The sequence below is a fragment of the Periplaneta americana genome, chromosome 13, assembly GCF_040183065.1.
Source record: "Periplaneta americana isolate PAMFEO1 chromosome 13, P.americana_PAMFEO1_priV1, whole genome shotgun sequence".
NCBI lineage: Eukaryota > Metazoa > Arthropoda > Insecta > Blattodea > Blattidae > Periplaneta > Periplaneta americana.
Window position 1 is genome coordinate 9,708,131 of NC_091129.1, and position 23,944 is coordinate 9,732,074.

At 34.5% G+C, this 23,944-nt stretch overlaps 1 protein-coding gene across 2 annotated transcripts in view; it reads right to left on the minus strand.

Annotated features, from left to right (window-relative positions):
- Positions 1–23,944, minus strand: part of LOC138711735 (glucose dehydrogenase [FAD, quinone]-like) — a 115,416-nt gene that overhangs the window by 47,592 nt on the left and 43,880 nt on the right. The window contains exon 1 of one of the 2 annotated variants that reach the window (XM_069842899.1): positions 9,432–9,604. The exons of the other annotated variant lie outside the window; for it this stretch is intronic. The gene's annotated coding sequence lies outside the window, so the exon portion shown is untranslated. Of the gene's footprint in view, positions 1–9,431; positions 9,605–23,944 lie in introns of those variants that run through there. 2 annotated transcript variants of the gene reach the window in all.

Below are 23,944 nucleotides of genomic sequence, written 5' to 3' on the forward strand. Positions count from 1 at the left end.
AAATTATTTATTAATTTTAATAAAGTTTAGATAAGGCTTATGACTCGGTTAAGAGGGAAGTATTATATGATATTCTTATTGAATTTGGTATTCCCAAGAAACTAGTTCGATTAATTAAAATGTGTCTCAGTGAAACATACAGCAGAGTCCGTATAGGTCAGTTTCTATCTGATGCGTTTCCAATTCACTGCGGGCTAAGGCAGGGAGATGCACTATCACCTTTACTTTTTAACTTTGCTCTTGAGTATGCCATTAGGAAAGTTCAGGATTTCAGAGAGGGTTTGGAATTGAACAGGTTACATCAGCTTCTTGTCTATGCGGATGACGTGAATATGTTAGGAGAAAATCCACAAACGATTAGGGAAAACACGGAAATTTTACTTGAAGCAAGTAAAGCGATCGGTTTGGAAGTAAATCCCGAAAAGACAAAGTATATGATTATGTCTCGTGACCAGAATATTGTACGAAATGGAAATATAAAAATTGGATATTTATCCTTCGAAGGGGTGGAAAAATTCAAATATCTTGGAGCAACAGTAACAAATATAAATGACACTCGGGAGGAAATTAAACGCAGAATAAATATGGGAAATGCGTGTTATTATTCGGTTGAGAAGCTCTTATCATCCAGTCTGCTGTCAAGAAATCTGAAAGTTAGAATTTATAAAACAGTTATATTACTGGTTCTTCTGTATGGTTGTGAAACTTGGACTCTCACTCTGAGAGAGGAACATAGGTTCAGGGTGTTTGAGAATAAGGTGCTAAGGAAAATATTTGGGGCTAAGCAGGATGAAGTTACAGGAGAATGGAGAAAGTTACACAACACAGAACTGCACGCATTGTATTCTTCACCTGACATAATTAGGAACATTAAATCCAGACGTTTGAGATGGGCAGGGCATGTAGCACGTATGGGCGAATCCAGAAATGCATATAGAGTGTTAGTTGGGAGACCGGAGGGAAAAAGACCTTTAGGGAGGCCGAGACGTAGATGGGAGGATAATATTAAAATGGATTTGAGGGAGGTGGGGTATGATGATAGAGACTGGATTAATCTTGCACAGGATAGGGACCGCTGGCGGGCTTATGTGAGGGCGGCAATGAACCTTCGGGTTCCTTAAAAGCCATTTGTAAGTAAGTAATAAAGTTTAGATTTACGCGTTAAATATTGTGATGCGGCAGCTCAGGATGATTTGTGATGCAGCAGTAAACAAGAAGCCTGCACACACCAGCTTCCAAGCAGACTGGTTTCTTACACTCATTCTTTTGTGTAACCCACCCCGCAGATTTTCCATCTCTTTCTAACTAAACTACCCTGGTCGCAAGGCTCGCAGGAAGCTAGCTTTAATATTTAAAATAAGTAGTTTCCGAGTTATCCCTTTTCGTCAGTTGTGTTCAGTTGAAGTGTTAGTGTGCATTGTGGCTGATATAATAAATAATGAGTGAAATATTGATATTGATATTTATTTGTCATTCAACTTTACAATTCACAGTTATGGTGGACCTTCACATTTGTGTTTTTCGATCCACCATCCCTTTATACATATAACTCTTTTCTATTAATGTATTCTTTGCCGAGAATTTCTTGATTGCTTTCTAATGTTCTGTTATGACTGAATTGCTATATGTCCTTCCCCCTCTATCCTCTTCTATTCTCTCCCTCCTACCTAGGCTGTTTCCCTTCCATTCCTAAACTTCCTATTTTATTACCCCTATCCATATATTTATTTCGATAATACTCCTACAGTTGTAGTACCCCTGCTACTACTCCCAATCCAAAACATTGAAAAACATCAAATATCTAATTCACTTAAATTACACTTCCAATTTCTCTCTCATTCCACTTCACATTTGTTCAGATATATATACAGTACACACACACACACACACACACACACACACACATATATATATATATATATATATATATATATATATATATATATTAATGAGTGAAATAACAGTTCCTGACACCAATTTACTTGAATTTTTTAGGACAATTCTATTATGAAGACTGACTTACGAACAAAAGTGTGATTTAAAAAACAAATGACCGACTCCCTTGCTGTCAATGAAGGATACAACCAAAAGACAGATGCATACTTACGTAATGATACTAATATTGTGATTTCTCTAAGTATGACGGGGAGTGAGCTAATGTTATACGTATACGTGTCTATCTGTTAAGAGATATGTGTAAACCGTGAAATCATATTTTACTACGTATCATTTGAGGTCATGCCTTATTGGTGTTACTTACGATGTTCCAACCAATCTTCGACTGCTGACTTGACATTGACAACTATTTATTTTAAGACTGTATTTTTGTAATACATTTTCTCATATTGCATGAAAGACAACTTGAATTAGCTTCCCCTGCTCAAAATTTCATGCTACGCCACTGATAAAAATACTCCAGGAAAATAATTCTCTATATTTATCGTCTTTGCCTATATATAGCTTTTCTTAGTCTCTTTTTCCTTTAGCCGCCTATCATGGATAATAAGTTACGTTTTCCGAGGCTCCTCGCGAACAGAACATAGTTCTGGAAGACCTTAGTGAACTACTGTGTATTATGAAGAGGTGTTGAATTACGTAGACCAGGCGTCCATTTAATGAATTGTGATGCAAACGTGAGCTGCGAGCATCGAGCTCTGTAGAACGTAATGTTTTCTCCCTCAACCCCTTTCACTGCTCCCTGCATGACAGAGGACCTACGGTATCAGCGCCGCTTGTACCTTCGCAATGTCTGGATCGAAGTCGCGTTATTCCATGTTGGTTGTGAAGAAAAGAAACTTTCATTCGCATTGGGAGGAGAAATTTTAGTTTCGGACTATGAAGTAAAAATTAAATGCATCATTTGCTGCAAGATTTTGCTTGGCTTTTCACAACCAATATAAAATGCCATTGTGCTACGTTCCATTCCCAATATTTTGATTTAAAGGCTGTACCTACTTTATTATTATTATTATTATTATTATTGTTATTATTAATAGATTACAACAAAATTCTTCTTTCAAGACTGTTTATGTTCATTTTTATTTTATCATTATTGTTATTTTTATTTATATGCATCCATTGATTGAAATTAAAATTTAATTCACTTACTTCTTTCAATTTTATTATTATTATTATTATTATTATTATTATTATTATTATTATTATTATTAATAGATTACAGGAAAATTCTTCGTTCAAGATTGTTTATGTTCATTTTTATTTTATCATTATTGTTATTTTTATTTATATGCATCCATTGATTGAAATTAAAATTTAATTCACTTACTTCTTTCAATTTTATTATTATTATTATTATTATTATTATTATTATTATTATTATTATTATTGTTATTATTATTATTATTATTATTATTATTATTATTATTATTATTATTATTATTATTATTATTATTATTAATAGATTACAGGAAAATTCTTCGTTCAAGATTGTATATGTTCATTTTTATTTTATCATTATTGTTATTTTTATTTATATGCATCCATTGATTGAAATTAAAATTTAATTCACTTACTTCTTTCAATTTTATTATTATTATTATTATTATTATTATTATTATTATTATTATTATTGTTATTATTATTATTATTATTATTATTATTATTATTATTATTAATAGATTACAGGAAAATTCTTCGTTCAAGATTGTATATGTTCATTTTTATTTTATCATTATTGTTATTTTTATTTATATGCATCCATTGATTGAAATTAAAATTTAATTCACTTACTTCTTTCAATTTTATTATTATTATTATTATTATTATTATTATTATTATTATTATTATTATTATTATTATTAATAGATTACAGGAAAATTCTTCGTTCAAGATTGTATATGTTCATTTTTATTTTATCATTATTGTTATTTTTATTTATATGCATCCATTGATTGAAATTAAAATTTAATTCACTTACTTCTTTCAATTTTATTATTATTATTATTATTATTATTATTATTATTATTATTATTATTATTATTATTATTATTATTATTATTATTATTATTATTATTATTAATAGATTACAGGAAAATTCTTCGTTCAACATTGTTTATGTTCATTTTTATTTTATCATTATTGTTATTTTTATTTATATTCATCCATTGATTGAAATTAAAATTTAATTCACTTACTTCTTTCAATTTTATTATTATTATTACTATTATTGTTATTATTATTATTATTATTATTATTATTATTATTATTATTATTAATAGATTACAGGACAATTCTTCGTTCAACATTGTTTATGTTCATTTTTATTTTATCATTATTGTTATTTTTATTTATATGCATCCATTGATTGAAATTAAAATTTAATTCACTTACTTCTTTCAATTTTATTATTATTATTACTATTATTGTTATTATTATTATTATTATTATTATTATTATTATTATTATTATTATTATTATTATTATTAATAGATTACAGGACAATTCTTCGTTCAACATTGTTTATGTTCATTTTTATTTTATCATTATTGTTATTTTTATTTATATGCATCCATTGATTGAAATTAAAATTTAATTCACTTACTTCTTTCAATTTTATTATTATTATTATTATTATTATTATTATTATTATTATTATTATTATTATTATTATTATTAGATTACAGGAAAATTCTTCGTTCAGGATTGTTTATGTTCATTTTTATTTTATCATTATTGTTATTTTTATTTATATGCATCCATTGATTGAAATTAAAATTTAATTCACTTACTTCTTTCAATTTTATTATTATTATTATTATTATTATTATTATTATTATTATTAATAGATTACAGGAAAATTCTTCGTTCAAGATTGTTTATGTTCATTTTTATTTTATCATTATTGTTATTTTTATTTATATTCATCCACTGATTGAAATTAAAATTTAATTCACTTACTTCTTTCAATTTTATTATTATTATTACTATTATTGTTATTATTATTATTATTATTATTATTATTATTATTATTATTATTATTATTATTATTATTAATAGATTACAGGACAATTCTTCGTTCAACATTGTTTATGTTCATTTTTATTTTATCATTATTGTTATTTTTATTTATATGCATCCATTGATTGAAATTAAAATTTAATTCACTTACTTATTTCAATTTTATTATTATTATTATTATTATTATTATTATTATTATTATTATTATTATTATTATTATTATTAGATTACAGGAAAATTCTTCGTTCAGGATTGTTTATGTTCATTTTTATTTTATCATTATTGTTATTTTTATTTATATGCATCCATTGATTGAAATTAAAATTTAATTCACTTACTTCTTTCAATTTTATTATTATTATTATTATTATTATTATTATTATTATTATTGTTATCATTATCATTATCATTATCATCAGAGTTCCTTTGCTTTTCCATATAATCTATGTATGCGTCAACCTATAAGTGTGATGAACATTGTGAAATCAAAATACTGGATACGTATATTGGAAAAGAAATTTTGGAAGAATTACGTGTAGCTGTATCAGATATAGCATCAGATTTTCAAGTTGCTTTTGCTCGAGACGATGAAGACGATTAGGTAACAGTAATGGTTAAAATAAATATTACTTATTATTAAAAGTATATAAACCAAGTTCTTCACATCGAATTATGTATTGAATTCATATTAGAAATATGTAATTAAAAATTAATTAATAACAAGTCATTACTATATCAAATGCTACATAAGAAGCTACATTGGCTCACTGAAGAGAATAACATGCATTGTATTCATTCTTAAACAAATGTCGATTTTGTTATATTTAAAAATGTAATTGTAGGGAAATATTCCATGGAAAAATTTTGTGTAAACATATTTTTTTAAGTTGGTAATTCGATAAATAAACAGCCATACATAACAGCTAAATGATATAATTAACTACTCCCAAACTTTGTGAATTGTATCAGCTACCTCTCCATCCCCACTCCTCAAACGTAGACTGAAGTCTTGCAGGCTGAATTCAGCAGTGATTCGGCGCTACCTGTTGCTTTGGACACGCCTGACTTAGACACAGGGCCCGACCTTGCCCTTAGCAAGGTTTGAACTCGCGAGCTCTAAGCGCTGTACTTTGTAACATTGTTTGTGTAGACCACACAGGAGACTGAGATGCACATTGTCCAGTTATTGTGTAATTTTTTTTTTTATAAGTCGTTTTGAACGGTTCTCATCTCTCTGTAGTACTGTAGATTTTCACGTCTTCCACGACGTTTGCTGCCATGGACTCGGATTTCTACGTAAGGAGAAATAGGACGCCTCGTTCACAATAGAGAAACATCGATGCGCTAGACGTGATTTGCCTTGGCCTCAACACAATCTTTGCTCACATCGCTGCAGGAAAGTTCCCATCTATTATGGTGTTGCCTACTCGCCATGATTATGACCAGGGGCCTGTTTCACAATGTTTACAAGCTTTGTAAATTGTGAACTTTGCTTGTAAATTGTAAACTTCTGTTTCACAATCTTTGTTTGTAATGTTGAACTTTACAAAGGAAATCAAATCTTTACAAATTAAATTTTGCTCACTTTACAAGTATTCTGTTTCACAATGAAGGGTAATTTTACAAACGTGTAAACTTTACTCGTAACATTAGCACATTTTCTATAATATCTCTGAGATGTGTAAAGTTTGATATTGCAACAAATTATGAATAAATACAATAAAGATATACTTATTAAATTAATTTTTGAGTAACTGGATAATATTAAGAATTAAACTAACGCAGTTTTGATGTTATTAATGAGTTCTAATGACTCAGACAAAGATATTGAATTTAGGCCTAATCAAACAAAGGCGTATACGTAAAATTCTCCGGGCGAGAATTAATAACACGTTCGTATCATTGTATAAATTTAATGAAAAGTTTCGAATGAGTCCCGCGCTATACTTCGGAATACCGTGTATTTATTTTATATACGAACACTGTATTTAATAAATACTCACACTTAAAAAAGAAGTTCCCTACACCAAAAATAAATAATTCAATAATGCAATAACGACACTACTTATGCGGTATTCTGAAGTCGTTTCGAGTCCCGTTTCGCTAGAATCTCTCTTACAAGATATGGGACATCATATCCAACATCCAAAAGCGAAAAGTGATGCCCTAACCTCAAAGCGAGAACTGTACTATTTTGCATTGGTTGCATAGTAGCTGTCAGTTCCGTGCGTTAGCAGATAAGCACAGAATTTCTAAGATATCAGTGTGCAAAAGTGCCCACAGGGTAGTTGATGTTGTTAAGAGTTAAATTCGAGGCAGGTTTTTGATCCCCAAAATGTTATTTACTATAGCACAGAATTTTTATGCTGCTGATGGGATCAGTCACTAATGTTTGTGAGGTTATGGATGTAACATTAATAAATACTGATGGATAACACAAAAAATGAACCTGATTTTGTAGTTAGACATCGTAATTATTTTATCAGTTGCATATTTGTACGTGGACTAAATCTGTTATTTACTTATTTGACTGAATTTGCTGCTAACTTTGGTCATTTAAGTAATAGACGTATTGATATACTCGACCAATCACATCACATGAAACTCCATTGTCGCCAATATATAAAAATCTAACTACTTTTAATTTTCTTTAACAATACTTTATATTTTCTGTTGGTGAAATATGAATCAGCAAGCTCAGAATAATCTATTTTAATACAAAATATAAACATATGTATCGATAGTAGTAAAAATACAGCAACTTCAACTCTGCTCCTTAGCGATTTTTCTAAACTGTCGGCGATATTGTGTAACCAATAATGCGTATTTGTAAATTACTTGAGCTGATTTTGTAAAGTTCGTCAGACTTTACAAACTAATAAAATAGCATTGTGAAACATAATTTACAAGCATTTGTAATCTTTTACTTGTTATTTGTAAATTGTTAATTTGTAAGGATTGTGAAACGGGCCCCTGGACGCAGATTTTGATGACCTAAAGAAACTCTAAAAAATGGCCTCCAAAATGATCCAAAAATGTTAGAAAATGACCTAAAAATAAACAATTCTATGCATAGGTAGTAAAAATCCCATATTAAATTAAAAGCTCTCCTCTCCATTGCAATAGATGACAGTGTACATACGAAGATTCTGGAACGTGAAGGACCGGCGGTTGTCGACGAGGACATTTTTATACATTGAGAAGATTATTTCCACACCTCAGGAGCATACTTGAAGATTGACACATAAGCCCGCCATCGGTCCCTATCCTGAGCAAGATTAATCCAGTCTCTATTACATCCCACCTCCCTCAAATCCATTTTAATATTATCCTCCCATCTACGTTTCGGCCTCTCCAAAGATCTTATTCCCTCCGGCCTCCCATCTAACTACCTATGTGCATTTCTGGATTCGCCCATACGTGCTACATGCCCTGCCCATTTCAAAGGTCTGGATCTAATGTTCCTAATTATGTCAGGTGAAGAATAAAATGCATGGAGTTCTGTGTTGTGTAACTTTCTCCATTCTCCTGTAACTTCATCCCTCTTAGCCCCAAAGATTTTCCTAAGAACCTTATTCTCAAACACTCTTAACCTCGGTTCTTCTCTCAAAGTGAGAGTCCAAGTTTCACAACCATACAGAACAACCGGTAATATAATTGTTTTATAAATTCTAACTTATAGCTTTTTTGACAACAGACTGAATGATAAAAGCTTCTCAACCGAATAATGACACGCATTTTTCATATTTATCTTGCGTTTAATTTCCTCCCGAATATCATTTATAGGCCTATTTATTACTGTTGTTCCAAGATATTTGAATTTTTTCACCTCTTCGAAGGATAAATTTCTAATTGTTTATATTTTCATTTCTTACAATATTCTGGTTATAAGACATAATCATATACTTTGTCTTTCGGGATTTACTTTCAAACTTACTTGCTTCAAGTAAAATTGCCGTGTTTTCCCTAATCGTTTGTGTATTTTCTCCTAACATATTCACGTCATCCGCATAGACAAGCAGCTGATGTAACCCGTTCAATTCCAAACCCTCTCTGTTATCCTGGACTTTCCTAATGGCATATTCTAGGGCGAAGTTAGAAAGTAAAGGTGATAGTGCATCTCCTTGCTTTAGCCCGCAGTGAATTGGAAACGCATGTGACAGAAACTGACCTATACGACTCTGCTGTACGTTTCACTGAGACACATTTTAATTAATCGAACCAGTTTCTTGGGAATACGAAATTCAATAAGAATATAAAACTTCTCTCTTAACCAAGTCATATGGCTTTTTGAAATCTATGAATAATTGATGTACTGTACCATTATACTACAATTTTTTCTCCAATATCTGTGGAATACAAAAAATCTGATGAATAATCGATCTATAATAGAAGATAATAATTAAACTAAATAAAATTCTTCACACGCAACAATGTAGACTGTCAAGGATTACCTCTGTAGCTGCTTGCGTCCTGGCCGTCGGCAACATGAAGGCAGGCTAACATCCGTTCACGCACGCACGCACACGCACTCTGTTTTCCGCTGCTTGTCCTGAATGAATGTCCGAAGCGCACTGGCCGCGATGATTAAGAGTTGATAGTCAGTCCCAACCTAACGGCTCATTGCAAGTGCACGCACATAAGGTGACATCTAACCTCACTTTCTAACGGGCGTCTCCCCTTCTTCTTCCAAGTATTACACCTCCCCTCTCTACTCTAGAACAATGTAGCTCTACCATATTCCTTCACTGTTCTTTGTGCAAGGCGATACTTAATGCATCAATGATTGATTTAGGCACTTTGTCATCCGATAGCTAGTCACTACTGCCTCGGTTCTTCACTCTGGACAACAAAGCTCAAATTCTGTTGAGTCCAAGCGGAATGCAAAGTGATTTAGGAGGAATACTGTAATAAATATTTTTATGGGTAGTAGTATAGAATGCCATGTATTGTGGGTCCCTATCACCACGAGTGGCGCGTCCTCAGGTTGCGGATAGAGGAGACGGCCTCAGATATGGAGGGTAGCTGCGAATATATTGAATAAGCAGTCGTGGACAGTCGATAACGGGTGGTCCTTCAGCTTGGGAGTTGGGCGAAGGGCTAACAACCCATCACCGTAAAAAACAGCTTGTTACGAAGCCCAACAGTAAGCCTCTGGGACTGATTCTCCGGCACGACCACAGCAAAGGAAAAAGTTATAATATTTGGTACATGGGACGTAACTAGTCTTTATAGAACAGGAGGGGTAACATTAGTAGCAAAAGAACTAGCTAGATATAGAATTGACTTCGTAGGAGTACAAGAGGTTAGGTTAGATGGGAACGGCATATCACAAATAGGAGATTACTTGTTGTATTATGGGGAAGGAAACAATAATCACCAATTAGGAACAGGATTCTTTGTTCATAAAAGAATAAAATCAGCAGTAAAAAAGGTCGAATTTATCAGTGACAGGTTATCGTATTTAGTACTTAAGGGTAGATGGTGCGATATCGTAGTTATAAATGCTCACGCCCCTACAGAAGAGAAAGACGACCATATAAAGGATAGCTTCTATGAGGAATTGGAACACACTTTTGATCAATTACCTAGATATCACATGAAAGTTTTATTGGGGGATTTCAATGCTAAAGTAGTACGGGAGGATATTTTTAAACCAACAATTGGGAAAGAGAGCCTACACGTAAGTAGTAATGACAATGGAGTTAGGTTAGTCAACTTTGCCACATCAAAAAATTTAATTGTCAAGAGTACAACATCCCCCATAAGGATATACATAAATATACTAGGACTTCTCCAGACGGAATGACACATAACCAGATAGATCACATCTTGATACATAAAAGAAGGCACACTAGTATAGCAGACAATCGAACTTTCAGGGGGGCAGACTGTAATTCTGACCATTATTTGGTAATTGGAGAATTAAGAGAAAGACTATCAGTAGCTAAGCGAGTAGAGCAACAAGCTAATATTAGTAGATTCAATATTTTGAAATTAAAGGACGAGGAAACTTAGCAACGTTATCAGGTTGAAATTTGAAGTAGGTTTGCTGCTTTAGCAACTTCCGACGAAGGTAAGGAAGAGTTAGATGTTAATAGCGTGTGGCACAATATCCGAGATAATATCAAAATTGCAGCTGAGCAGAGCATAGGCTATCATGAAACTAAGAAAAAGAAACCATGGTTTGATGAAGATTGTTCCATTGTAGTAGATAGAAGGAAACAGGCAAAATTGAAATACTTACAGGATCCAATTGAGGAGAATAGAGATAATTATTTCAATGAAAGACGGGAAGCAAGTCGTACACTTATGAATAAAAAGAGAGATTACTTGAAGGAAAAACTGAATGAGGTAGAAACAAATAGTAAGAATAAAAACATTACAGATTTATATAAGGGCATAAAGGAATCCAAGAATGGATATCAGGCAAGGGTAAACGCATCAAGGATGAGAATGGTGACTTGCTTGCAGACGCTCATTCATTCCTGAACAGATGGAAAAACTATTTTGGGCAACTACTAAATATACATAGGCCAAATAGAAATGGTTGGGATAAAATTGAAATACAAACTGCTGAGTCATTTATACCCGAACCCACACTTTCTGAAGTCGAAATTGCGATAGAAAATCTGAAAAATTTTAAGTCTCCAGGTATCGACCAATTTCCAGCAGAATTAATACAAGAGGGTGGAAGCGCATTATCTAACGAAATTTATAAGCTGGTACTTGCTATTTGGGAAAAGGAAATTGTACCAGAACAATGGAAGGAGTCTATAATCGTACCTATCTTTAAGAAGGAGGACAAGACTAACTGTAGTAACTTTCGAGGAATATCACTTTTGTTGACGTCGTACAAAATTTTGTCCAATATTGTTTTGAGAAGATTAACTCCATATGTAGATGAAATTATTGGGGATCATCAGTGTGGTTTTAGGCGTAATAAATCAACTATTGACCAGATATTTTGTATTCGACAGATAATGGAGAAAAAATGGAAGTATAAGGGTACAGTGCATCAGTTATTCATAGATTTCAAAAAGGCATATGACTCGGTTAAGAGAGAAGTTTTATATGATATTCTTATTGAATTTGGTATTCCCAAGAAACTAGTTCGATTAATTAAAATGTGTCTCAGTGAAACGTACAGCAGAGTTCGTATAGGTCAGTTTCTGTCAGATACGTTTCCAATTCACTGTGGGCTGAAGCAAGGAGATGCACTATCACCTTTACTTTTTAACTTTGCTCTAGAGTGTGCCATTAGGAAATTCCAGGATAACAGAGAGGGTTTGGAATTGAACGGGTTACATCAGCTGCTTGTCTATGCGGATGACGTGAATATATTAGGAGAAAATCCACAAACGATTAGAGAAAACACGGGAATTTTACTGGAAGCAAGTAAAGATACAGGTTGGGAAGTAAGTCCCGGAAAGACAAAGTATATGATTATGTCTCGTGACGAGAATATTGTACGAAATGGAAACATGAAAATTGGAGATTTATTTTTCTTGAAGCAATAGTAACAATTATAAATGACACCCTGGATAAAATTAAACGCAGAATGAATATGGGAAATGCGTGTTATTATTCGGTTGAGAAGCTTTTATCATCCAGTCTGCTGTCAAAAAATATGAAAGTTAGAATTTGTAAAACAGTTGTTCTTTATGGTTGTGAAACTTGGACTCTCACTTTGAGAGAGGAGCAGAGATTAAGGGTGTTTGAAAATAAGGTTCTTTGATGATGTTACAAGAGAATGGAGAAAGTTACACAACTCAGAACTGCACGCATATTTAACCTTTTCGTCTTCTGACCACTTCGTTCTGCTGATTAAATGCGAACGTTGGATTTCTGTATTTGTTCCACACCTCTCCTGAACTGGGTATCCTTACACCAGGGGAGAATTCTTTAAGTCTATCGCCATGTGATAAATTCAGTAGTGGGGAATAATATCTTGCTAAAACTACAAGAATCCATACGATGAAAGAGTAAAGGAACGGAGAAAAATTCTCTCCGGCGCCGGGATTTGAACCCGGGTTTTCAGCTCTACGTGCTGATGTTTTATCCATTAAGCCACATCGGATACCCACCCTGGCGTCGGACAGAATCGTCTCAGTTTAAGTTCCAGCTCTTGGGTTTCCTCTAGTGGCAATCCTATGCACTACGTCATAGATGTCTATGAACGTAGGACTGACGTCCACACATGTGCTGAGGTGCACTCGTAATGAGTGACTAGTTGGCCGGGATCCGACGGAATAAGCGCCGTCTTAAATCACGAAGTGATTTACGCATATCATATGTATTATTTTAATGTACCGAAGTACATATGATATTTCCATGCAGATACTCTGCGTTATCATACGATGAAAGAGTAATGGAACGGAGAAAAATTCTCTCCGGCGCCGAGATTTGAACCCGGGTTTTCAGCTCTACGTGCTGATGTTTTATCCATTAAGCCACACCGGATACCCCCCTGGCGTCGGACAGAATCGTCTCAGTTTAAGTTCCAGCTCTTGGCTTCCCTCTAGTGGCCTCCCTCTGCACTACGTCATAGATGTCTATGAACGTAGGACTGACGTCCACACATGTGCTGAGGTGCACTCGTTATGAGTGACTAGTTGGCCGGGATCCGACGGAATAAGCGCCGTCTTAAATCACGAAGTGATTTACGCATATCATATGTATTATTTTAATGTACCGAAGTACATATGATATTTCCATGCAGATACTCTGCGTTATCATACGATGAAAGAGTAATGGAACGGAGAAAAATTCTCTCCGGCGCCGGGATTTGAACCCGGGTTTTCAGCTCTACGTGCTGATGTTTTATCCATTAAGCTACACCGGATACCCACCCTGGCGTCGGACAGAATCGTCTCAGTTTAAGTTCCAGCTCTTGGGTTCCCTCTAGTGGCCGCCCTCTGCACTACGTCATAGATGTCTATGAACGTAGGACTGACGTCCACACATGTGCTGAGGTGCACTCGTTATGAGTGACTAGTTGGCCGGGATCCGACGGAATAAGCGCCGTCTTAAATCACGAAGTGATTTACGCATATCATATGTATTATTTTAATGTACCGAAGAACATATGATATTTCCATGCAGATACTCTGCGTTATCATACGATGAAAGAGTAATGGAACGGAGAAAAATTCTCTCCGGCGCCGGGATTTGAACCCGGGTTTTCAGCTCTACGTGCTGATGCTTTATCCACCCGGCATCGGACAGAATCGTCTCAGTTTTAAGTTCAAACTCTTGGGTTCCCTCTAGTGGCGGCCCACTGCGCCGGAGAGAATTTTTCTCCGTTCCATTACTCTTTCATCGTATGATGACGCAGAATATCTGCATGGAAATATCATATGTACTTCGGTATATTAAAATAATATACAAGAATCCAAGTAAACATAACACTGGAATGACTGCTGTCAGGTGATTCTTGCTGCGTATGCATGAATGCAGACATTAGGAAATAAAAGACAATCTTTATGTGGTCCGTTACTCAACAAGATCGTGAACGTTTTCTATTTCGGCGTTACATGTTGTGGCGTTGATAGCTGGAAGTGCTCGTTTCTTTTCTGTTACACGCAATACATCTCTTGTGTTGGCGTAGATAAGAACCTCTCCTCTCATTGTTTTCTTGTAGGCAGAAGTCGAAAATGATTGCTTAAAGTGTGCGTCAGAATCTTAATGACGCCTCGTATTGGTGCAATTTGTGTCAACGCATTGCCTAGAGGAGTTAATACTGTGGTTAGCAAACGTATAAAAGTGATGCCCTATTATAAACCAGGAAAAGGAATGTGTTATTATGAAATTGATTTTACCTTTCGTTAAACATTCCAGCTTACACCGGTTCGGCTCAGAGTATGCTAAGCGAAATATTACGGTATAAATTTAAAAATTATTGTGAAACTGTTGATTACTGTTATCAACTGTCATTTAGTGTGACTGTTTTCTATATATGTGACGTCACGTTCCAGGTTTGTTCTCTTCCGGAATGTAGAAGGTGCGGCAAAGGAGTTGGACGGTTTTCATGGAAATAACACAGTGGTTATGTACTGTATAACAGAATAAATTTATTAATGGCGAAAAATCTGGCTGTGTGTGCCATTTAGATCAGGCCTGCAGACCTCGTAAGAAGGGGAAATATGACGTCAACCTCACTCCACTTCTATTGGGGATGATAAATAAATATACAGTTCGTAATAATGAACTTACCCGAAAGTTTGTGCATTCCATAATTCTTAATATGGACTTTGTTCAAATGTAGTTTAACATTGAAATGACGAGTGGATATAAATTGGATGGGACACAGTAAACAAGCAATTCTTTCGTCTTCAACAACAAAATGATCATATTACTATTTCCTTTGGAAGTAGTATTCCTTCACGGGTTTAGATTTTGCCATGTTCCAGTTCTCTTCAAACTGCAGTACGCGTGTTATTTGTTTGTTTGTTTGTTTGTTTACTTATTTTCTTATTTACTTATTTATTTATTTATTTAGGCCTACTTATTTACTTAATTATTTATTTATATATTTACTTATTACCCCTTCCAATGTGCTCCTTTAAAAGATCTTAAAGTGAAATTTCTATCTGATATTGACAAATTAATTCGCAACGCTGTTAAGGAAATATTTAACATTCCTACTGACACCCCGGATGCTACGTTGTATGCACCAAGAAGATTGCGAGGTTTAGGAGTATTTAAAGCCCGGTGGGAAGCTTACCTTCAGCACTTAAATATTTGTCAAAGACTTTTACACGTTGACAACCCTCATGTAGCAGCCACTCGAAATCTTCCAAACGAAATTGAACATTGCATCAAACAATTACCAATTACCTTCGATTGCTCTGAACGTATTTCTTCTCAAAAACTAAGAATAGCATTGCGTGAAGATTCTTTTCATCAATGGAGCAAATTGAAAAGTAAAGGTTTGGGAGTTGTTTTCTATTCTCACTGGAAGAAAGGTAATTCGTGGATCTGAACCAAAAAGGGACTTTCGAGCAGTCAGTGGACGCAAGCCATTAAGATGAACTGTAATACAATACCTGTACGTACTCTCCCTGGTAGAACTCTTGACTCAACCCGTTGCAGAAGATGCGACGAGCAAGAAACGCTTCCTCACGTCTTGGATTTCTGCCATCATGGAGAATTGCTCCGAATCAACAGACATAATACGGTTCGTTCTCTCATCGCAGCTTCAATCCGTCAGAATGCTTCCTATGAGGTTTATGAGGAGGTTGGTTGCGTCTCTTCTGATGGCTCTACTAGACGGGCTGATATCATCATAATTGATCGGCAGAAGGATAAGGGTGTCATTCTTGATCCCACAATCCGTTTTGAGATGCATGAGCAACAGCCACAAGAGGTGTGTCGTAAAAAACAAGTCATATATGAGCCTTGTTGTCAGCATCTCGGAGCACAATACCACATCACACATTGGACAGTTTTTGGGCTCATGTTCGGTGGCCGTGGCACGATCCCACGTGAAACTTTAAATCAACTTAAACAATATAAAATTTCTGATGCAACGATTGATGCCATAGGATCTCACGTGTTAAAATCATCCTTAGCTAAATCATTTGTACCTAACAAAATTTTTATTGTAAATGATTTCCTACGTTTTCTTATCTTAATGTTTTTTCTTTTTCTTTCCAAGTGTCACAAAATTGTTTTGTTTACTTATTATTCTTTATGAATTGATTAGTAGGCCGATCTATCGAACCCTTATTTAGGGCGGCTTTTGTTTATACAAATTATCTTATGTATTTATTTACTTCTTTACTTATTTATTTATTTCCTTATTTATTTATTTATTTACTTATTTACTTATTTATTTATTGATTTATTTATTTATTTATTCATTCATTCATTCAGTCATTTATTTATTTACTTATTTATTTATTTACTCTGATGAAGTTACGGCCATCAGGCCTTCTCTTCTACACCAATGAAAATGCAATACAACTACAAAAAACCAATAATTATACATCAATGCAGTCAATCTGCAGTAATAACGAGTGACAGAATGAATATGACATAAAAACGACTGAACTTACAAGTAGAAATTTAAAATAATAAAAATTAATCTAACGTATTAAATGACGCAAAAAAAGAAGAAAAAAAGTGAAAACATATACAACAAATACAGACACCTACTCGGCCTCGGTAGCGTAGTCGGTATAGCGCTGACCTTCTGTGCTCTAGGTTGCGAGTTCGATCCCGATCCAGGTCGATGGCATTTAAGTGTGCTTAAATGCGACAGGCTCATGTCAGTAGAACTCGTGAGGAACAAAATTCCGGCACACCGGCGACGCTGATATAACCTTTGCAGTTGCGAGTGTCGTTAAATAAACCATAATTATTTTTTTTAAACAGACAGAAAATGATAGTGACACTCAGCATAATAAAATTGTTATTAACAAAGGGACAATAAGCTGTTCTAGTATCCTGGCACAAAGACAAAAGAAAGGGTTAATCTAAAAAAAGGAAATTATTGTCAAAATATTAAAGATAAAAACTTCGGTATAAATCTAGCAATTTTTCAGAAACGGATTTCGTGTGGTAAAACATACTTTTGTAGTTTACTTTTGATCTGTGACAGTATCCGGAAGTCCCTGACGTCATTAGGTAACGAATTCCAGAGTTGAGGCAATGATACAGTACAGGAGGATGAGTATAGGGAGGTTCTGTGACGAGGAATAAAAAGGAGAGATTGATGCTGATTTCGTGAATTAGTTAGGAACTGAAAGCGTTAAGACAAGTAATTTGGAGAAGAGTTATCTAAAATTTTGAATAGAAGTGAAAGGACAGTCCAGGATAACAGAGAGGGTTTGAAATTGAACGAGTTACATCAGCTGCTTGTGTATGCGGATGACGTGAATATGTTAGGAGAAAATCCACAAACGATTAGGGAAAACAGGGAAATTTTACTGGAAGCAAGTAAAGAGATAGGTTGGGAAGTAAATCCCGAAAATACTAAGTATATGATTATGTCTCGTGACGAGAATATTGTACGAAATGGAAATATAAAAATTGGAAATTTATCTTTCGAAGAGGTGGGGAAGTTCAAATATCTTGGAGCAACAGTAACAAATATAAATGATACTCGGGAGGAAATTAAATCCAGAATAAATATGAGAAATGCCTGTTATTATTCGGTTGAGAAGCTTTTATCATCCAGTCTGCTGTCAAGAAATCTGAAAGTTAGAATTTATAAAACAGTTATATTACCGGTTGTTCTTTATGGTTGTGAAACTTGGACTCTCACTTTGAGAGAGGAACATAGGTTAAAGGTGTTTGAGAATAAGATGCTTAGTAAAATATTTGGGGCTAAGAGGGATGAAGTTACAGGAGAATGGAGAAAGTTACACAACACAGAACTGCACGCATTGTATTCTTCACCCGACATAATTAGGAACATTAAATCCAGACGTTTGAGACGGGCAGGGCATGTAGCACGTATGGGCGAATCCAGAAATGCATATAGAGTGTTAGTTGGGAGGCCGGAGGGAAAAAGACCTGTAGGGAGGCCGAGACGTAGATGGGAAGATAATATTGAAATGGATTTGAGGGAGGTTGGATACGATGATAGAGACTGGATTAATCTTGCTCAGGATAGGGACCAATGGCGGGCTTATGTGAGGGCGGCAATGAACCTCCGGGTTCCTTAAAAGCCAGTGAGTAAGTGAAAGAGCGTGTATGATTCTCGGTTCCTTCAGACGAGCCCACGAGAGCAGTTCAAGAGACGGTGTTACATGGTCAAATTTCTGAATATTACAGACGAATCTTATACATACATTATGAATACGTTGCAATGTCTCATTTAAGTTAGAACTTAACTTTGTTAAAAAGGAATCATACTAATCGAGATGGGGCATCACGAGTGTCTATATAAGATAATTATTATTAATTCTGTAATCAGTATGCTGTTCTAGTAATACTACTTTAATTTTTAATTAATTTTATTTATCACAAACTTGAGTTTTATATGAGGAACGTAGCAGGTTTTGTCAGGCTGAGAATAACTGGAAGGAAACCTACAAGGAAATTATTAAAACAACGTAGAACAATGATGTCAACTTATGCCCATAGGCGCAAGCGCGCGCGTTAGAGCCCAGAAGAGTCTGAGCGCTTTACAACGGAAAGGAAAGAGACAGTATATGCCGCTTGGTCGAGCTATATATACAGGGATGGCCAGCACTGATTCAATAGATAAAGGGAATATAACTTATTAAAACTGTATTCATGTTAATTTTAGATTTGTCTGAGAAGTATAAGTGCATTATAACAATGTAAATTTTAATTTTAATGCTCATTTTCCACAAGTTTGCTTCTTTATTCAAAATTTTTTCTCAACTTAATTTTTACAGAAAAGTGAAATTTTCAGATTTATTTATTTAGTAACCTTACAGTACTGAAACAATGTTTTCGTAAATATAATATATCGTAAATACGTAATATTGAAGATAGTGTATTGAAAATTTTGAAAATATAGGCATGCAAAATGTTTGTAAGGAAATACATTAACAAAGCAACCACTGTTACATCATAAACAAAAGATACGTGCCCATGTGCTGTAAAAATGTCAGTTCTATAGCTTCAGCTGATTTCGAGAAAATAATTTAATATTCTGGCGATAGAAAGTTGCGCACAAATATCACCTTAAAAGCATAATGCGATAAGACTTTTTTAGGGAATATTAGTTACAGTTAAAAAACATATACCTATGTACCTTTGCTTTGTACTATAATATTGTTTTGATTAGTTTATAGATTATCTTTATAAGGCTAAAGATACCATGAATATCAATTCCAACTTTCTTTGGAATATCACTTTATTTATGAATGATGTGTTTCATTCACTTAGTACAGTATAGTTGTACTACTATGGAATTTATATGAATATTCCTCCTTAACTCTTTATTAAGTTATTAACATTTAAAACACAACTGCAATATTAAGAAATCAGTGTTAGTACTTTTGTTTTACAGACAATAAATAAAATATCAAACAGAAAGAAGCCACATAAAAATAACGACATAAAATTTCACGTTCCGTTTGAAGTTTGTGCACCACTGTTTTCTTAATCCAACAGGCTGCTTATTCATATTCATAATTTTTCCTCCTTCCATACCTAGCGCTTGATACCCGCGCACGACGTCAAGGTCAGAAAAATGCGCTTGCTTTGACATTACTGACAGGAGGTAAGGGAATCTGTGATAATGTAAGTGAATTTCACAAGAAAGGAAATCAAAATAGAGAAGTGTATAGAAACACAGCTGCCAAAATCTATAACTAGAAAAAATGATAATTTGTAAACCAAGTCTGGCGTATGCCCATTTTCAGATTGGCGTGCTTAAAATTGACTACAGTTAGACACAAACTGAGATTGCGAGCATCTACTCGAAACAACGAAAGTTATCGTACTGACAACGCAAGAACGCGTGCAGACAGATATGATTGTTATATAAACGATGTACTTAAATGACCACTTATATTGTTATTATCTTTGTATGAATGTAGCTCTTCACACAGAAGAAATAATATCCTGAGTACTTTCTTAGTATTGAGGAAGTATGAACGTTCAAAGAGCAACATTGTTTTGAAGTAGTGCACAACAGGTGCAGGCAAATGAAGCCTATTGCTGAGTAACGGCTGAACGAGCTATTCAGGCTGTTCAAAATCCCATGCCCAAACTGCTAGGATTGATGGAGGAGATCAAAACAATTAGTTTAGATCGAAACCCATATTAGAGTGAGTGAAGGTGAAATACGAGAGTGAAGGATAAAACCAAAACAAATAATTCTGTTCAAAAATCATGACAGAAAATCCTGATTTGATGTACGTATTACGTTATGATGTCATACTCTTAGACATTACGTACTTTTCGATTGCAGCGATATTTTACTACTTAATTAACTTATTATTCCCAGAACATGAATTTTACCAGCAATCGAAAAGTATTGGGAATAAATTTGAATAAGGAACTAAAAACAAGTTTTCTTCCCAGGCAGGATTCAAACCACAAAAGTCTTAGTTACCAGTCTGTCGTGCTCTGGAGTGAACAAGGCTCTGAAATCAGCTACAAGGGTCGGTCCGGTTTTTTTGCCACTACTGTACATTACGCACACCATACTCACGTCGAAATTTCCTTTTAACCTTTTAACACACTTAAATTTATCATACCAAAGAACACATTGTGCCCGCTGTTGATTTGTAGTAGTGTTTTAATCATCTACGATTTTAATTTGTCCTTTCAGATTATGGATTATTTATTGTCATGTATGGAAACTCTCGTATTTTTGTCATAATATAACCTGCAATAAATTTTTCCTACTATCATAATAGCTTTATAATAATAAATTAATATTATCCATACCCAAATGGATCAGACTGTATAATGCCCACACTACGGCTGGAAGAAAACTACTGTGAATGTGGAATGTTGGTATAAGGCAGCCTTGGCGAAAATGTGACTCACGAGCACATTGTGACTCGCAATGATAGCTGTACATTTCTCTTGCTTCCTACTCCCCCATCCCCCACCCTCTCACTCACTGTCGTCGCAATGTCTCTCTCGAAACCATGTATCTCTACAAAATGGAAAGTTTCAAGTAGGATGGGAGGACGCATTTTTTTGCTGCCAATATGATGAGAACAGAGGTCTCCAAAAAGCGTATCGTCATTCGTGCTCTCGATGCTGCCCGCCGAACACAGTGTGCTGTAAGGCTAGAGAAGGGGGAGAGACTCGTACCTCGACAGATGGGAGCGATCAGTGGGGGATCGCGGCAACGGTCTGCTTATGTTTACAAATAATAACATCAAGAATAAGAAATATCATACGTTTGTATATTATTTTGACATACTATGAAGCTGGAGCCCCGTCTGTTGCTATGAACACAAGCCATTGCAAATCCAACCTCTTCTGTTCTATGGTGCCTTCTAGTGCCTGGAAAAGATCTGCTCCAGTTGTATTTTGTAATTACATCTAGAAGACATTCAGACACAGTGAAATGTTCATTAACTCCTCGGATGAAAATAGCTAGGTGAGCTTTGCCATTTCTATGTGTGCTTTCGTCCAATGCAAGTGAGTAAGCTACAAACTGGTTAATTGTGGTTTCGACTTCAGATTCAATTACATTTACAATCTTGAAATTCCTTCTCTGAACTGTAATTGGAAACAATTTAATTTTCTTAAACTTTGTCTTTGTTCTGGACACAGTATTTTAGTAACGTCCTGTATACACGATTTCACAAATGATGCTTCTGTAAAGGGCTTCATTGATTTTCCAATATTCCAAGCTAGAACATAGCTAGCAAGAAGTTTTTTTTTGTTTAAGACTGAGGACACGTGTGTGATTTGTGTTTGTATTTTCTTGTTTTATATTTATCAAAATATTTGTAGGCCTACGCATTTCACCTAAAATTAAACGAAAAACTATATGTTTGTCATGCGGAACTGAGTGTAAACGTATTATGATACAATGATTATTATGTATAACCAACAATTATACACATGCCCCAAAATAAATTATTTTTACATGTCCAACATGCCTGAAATTGTATGATATTCTTTGTGAAGAGTCGTGTATTGTCGTCGCATGTTGAATTTTAACACATCCTTAAGAATTTTCGAACAAATTGAACATTTCACATTCTCCCCACTAACACAAAAAAAAAGCCTCTTCCTATTCATCCTTGAATGTACTACGTCCATGATTAGAAGACATTGTGAAACGGTGATAATGGCAGTCAACCACTGCTCTTCGTTTGCGCATAAACATTGAGTATAGTACAGGTGGGGATGGGTGAGGCGGAGCGCGGTTATTACGTACTGGCTTCGGTTCCGTTCAGGGGCTTACTCACGAGTACGCTTTTGGAGACGTCTGGATGAGAATATTAAATACATGATTTGTTCACAAGTATTACGAGGAAACGGTTGTATAACATAAAACGGCATTATACTAAATGTCACTCATGAAACATTAAAAGGTTAAATGTTATTATAATTATTATTATTATTATTATTATCATCATCATCATCATCTCTGTACGTCAATCCTTTTACAGCAGATGTACGAATAATGCGGTTAGATCTTCAACTTAAACTCGCAGATTTATAATGTGACGTTAAATGAAAGCTAGATGTAAGGACTTGACAAATGTTGAACTTTCAAATCTTTGCCAAAAAATAAATATCCCAAGTTACGTTCTTTCGCTTGCTCTGTTGAAGACATGTTCTCTACAACTTACTTTTGTAAAAAATTACTTTCAACAATGAAAATAGTAAAAACCAAATTTAGATCACGACTGACAGACAAATACCTTCGTTATCAACTACGACTGGCAGTAAGTGACATAATTCCTAATTTTGAAACTCTGTCGCAAAGACATTCTGAAGACAGTTAATTTTAGGTTGTGATATTGTTCATTTATTGTTCATTTCTTTCTTCGTTACACTTACTAAACATTAGTTTGTAACCTTATACTGTATAAAATTATATTTAAGTGCTTGACGTAAGGAAAATGAAAATCCGTTAATAAGTCACACAGTTGCTTAGCTTCCACTTCCGATGTCCGCCTCCCTCCATAGGTGCTATGCACGTTGCAGGTTACACAGTGGCTCGGGCACGTTCACATTTTCGTCACGTCTGGTATAAGGCATCGTTAGCTCTGTATTAAGAGGTCGTCATGTATTGTAATGTAAGACAAGCTCAATGACGTTGACTTCAGACTGTAGGATACATGCTACTACGGTATTTACAGGCCTATTTGTAGATGGTAAGGTATGTGAGTTATTCCTCTCATAACGTAGCATGTAAAAATTTCATTGTGGTTGTAAAAACAGTGTACTGTACGCTCTATGAATAACACAGTACGTGTGCATCACTCGCATAGGTATTGTTTGTAACAGTCTACGCGCATGCTGGTTGTTAAACGATGCTGCTCATTACGTAACTTGTGTC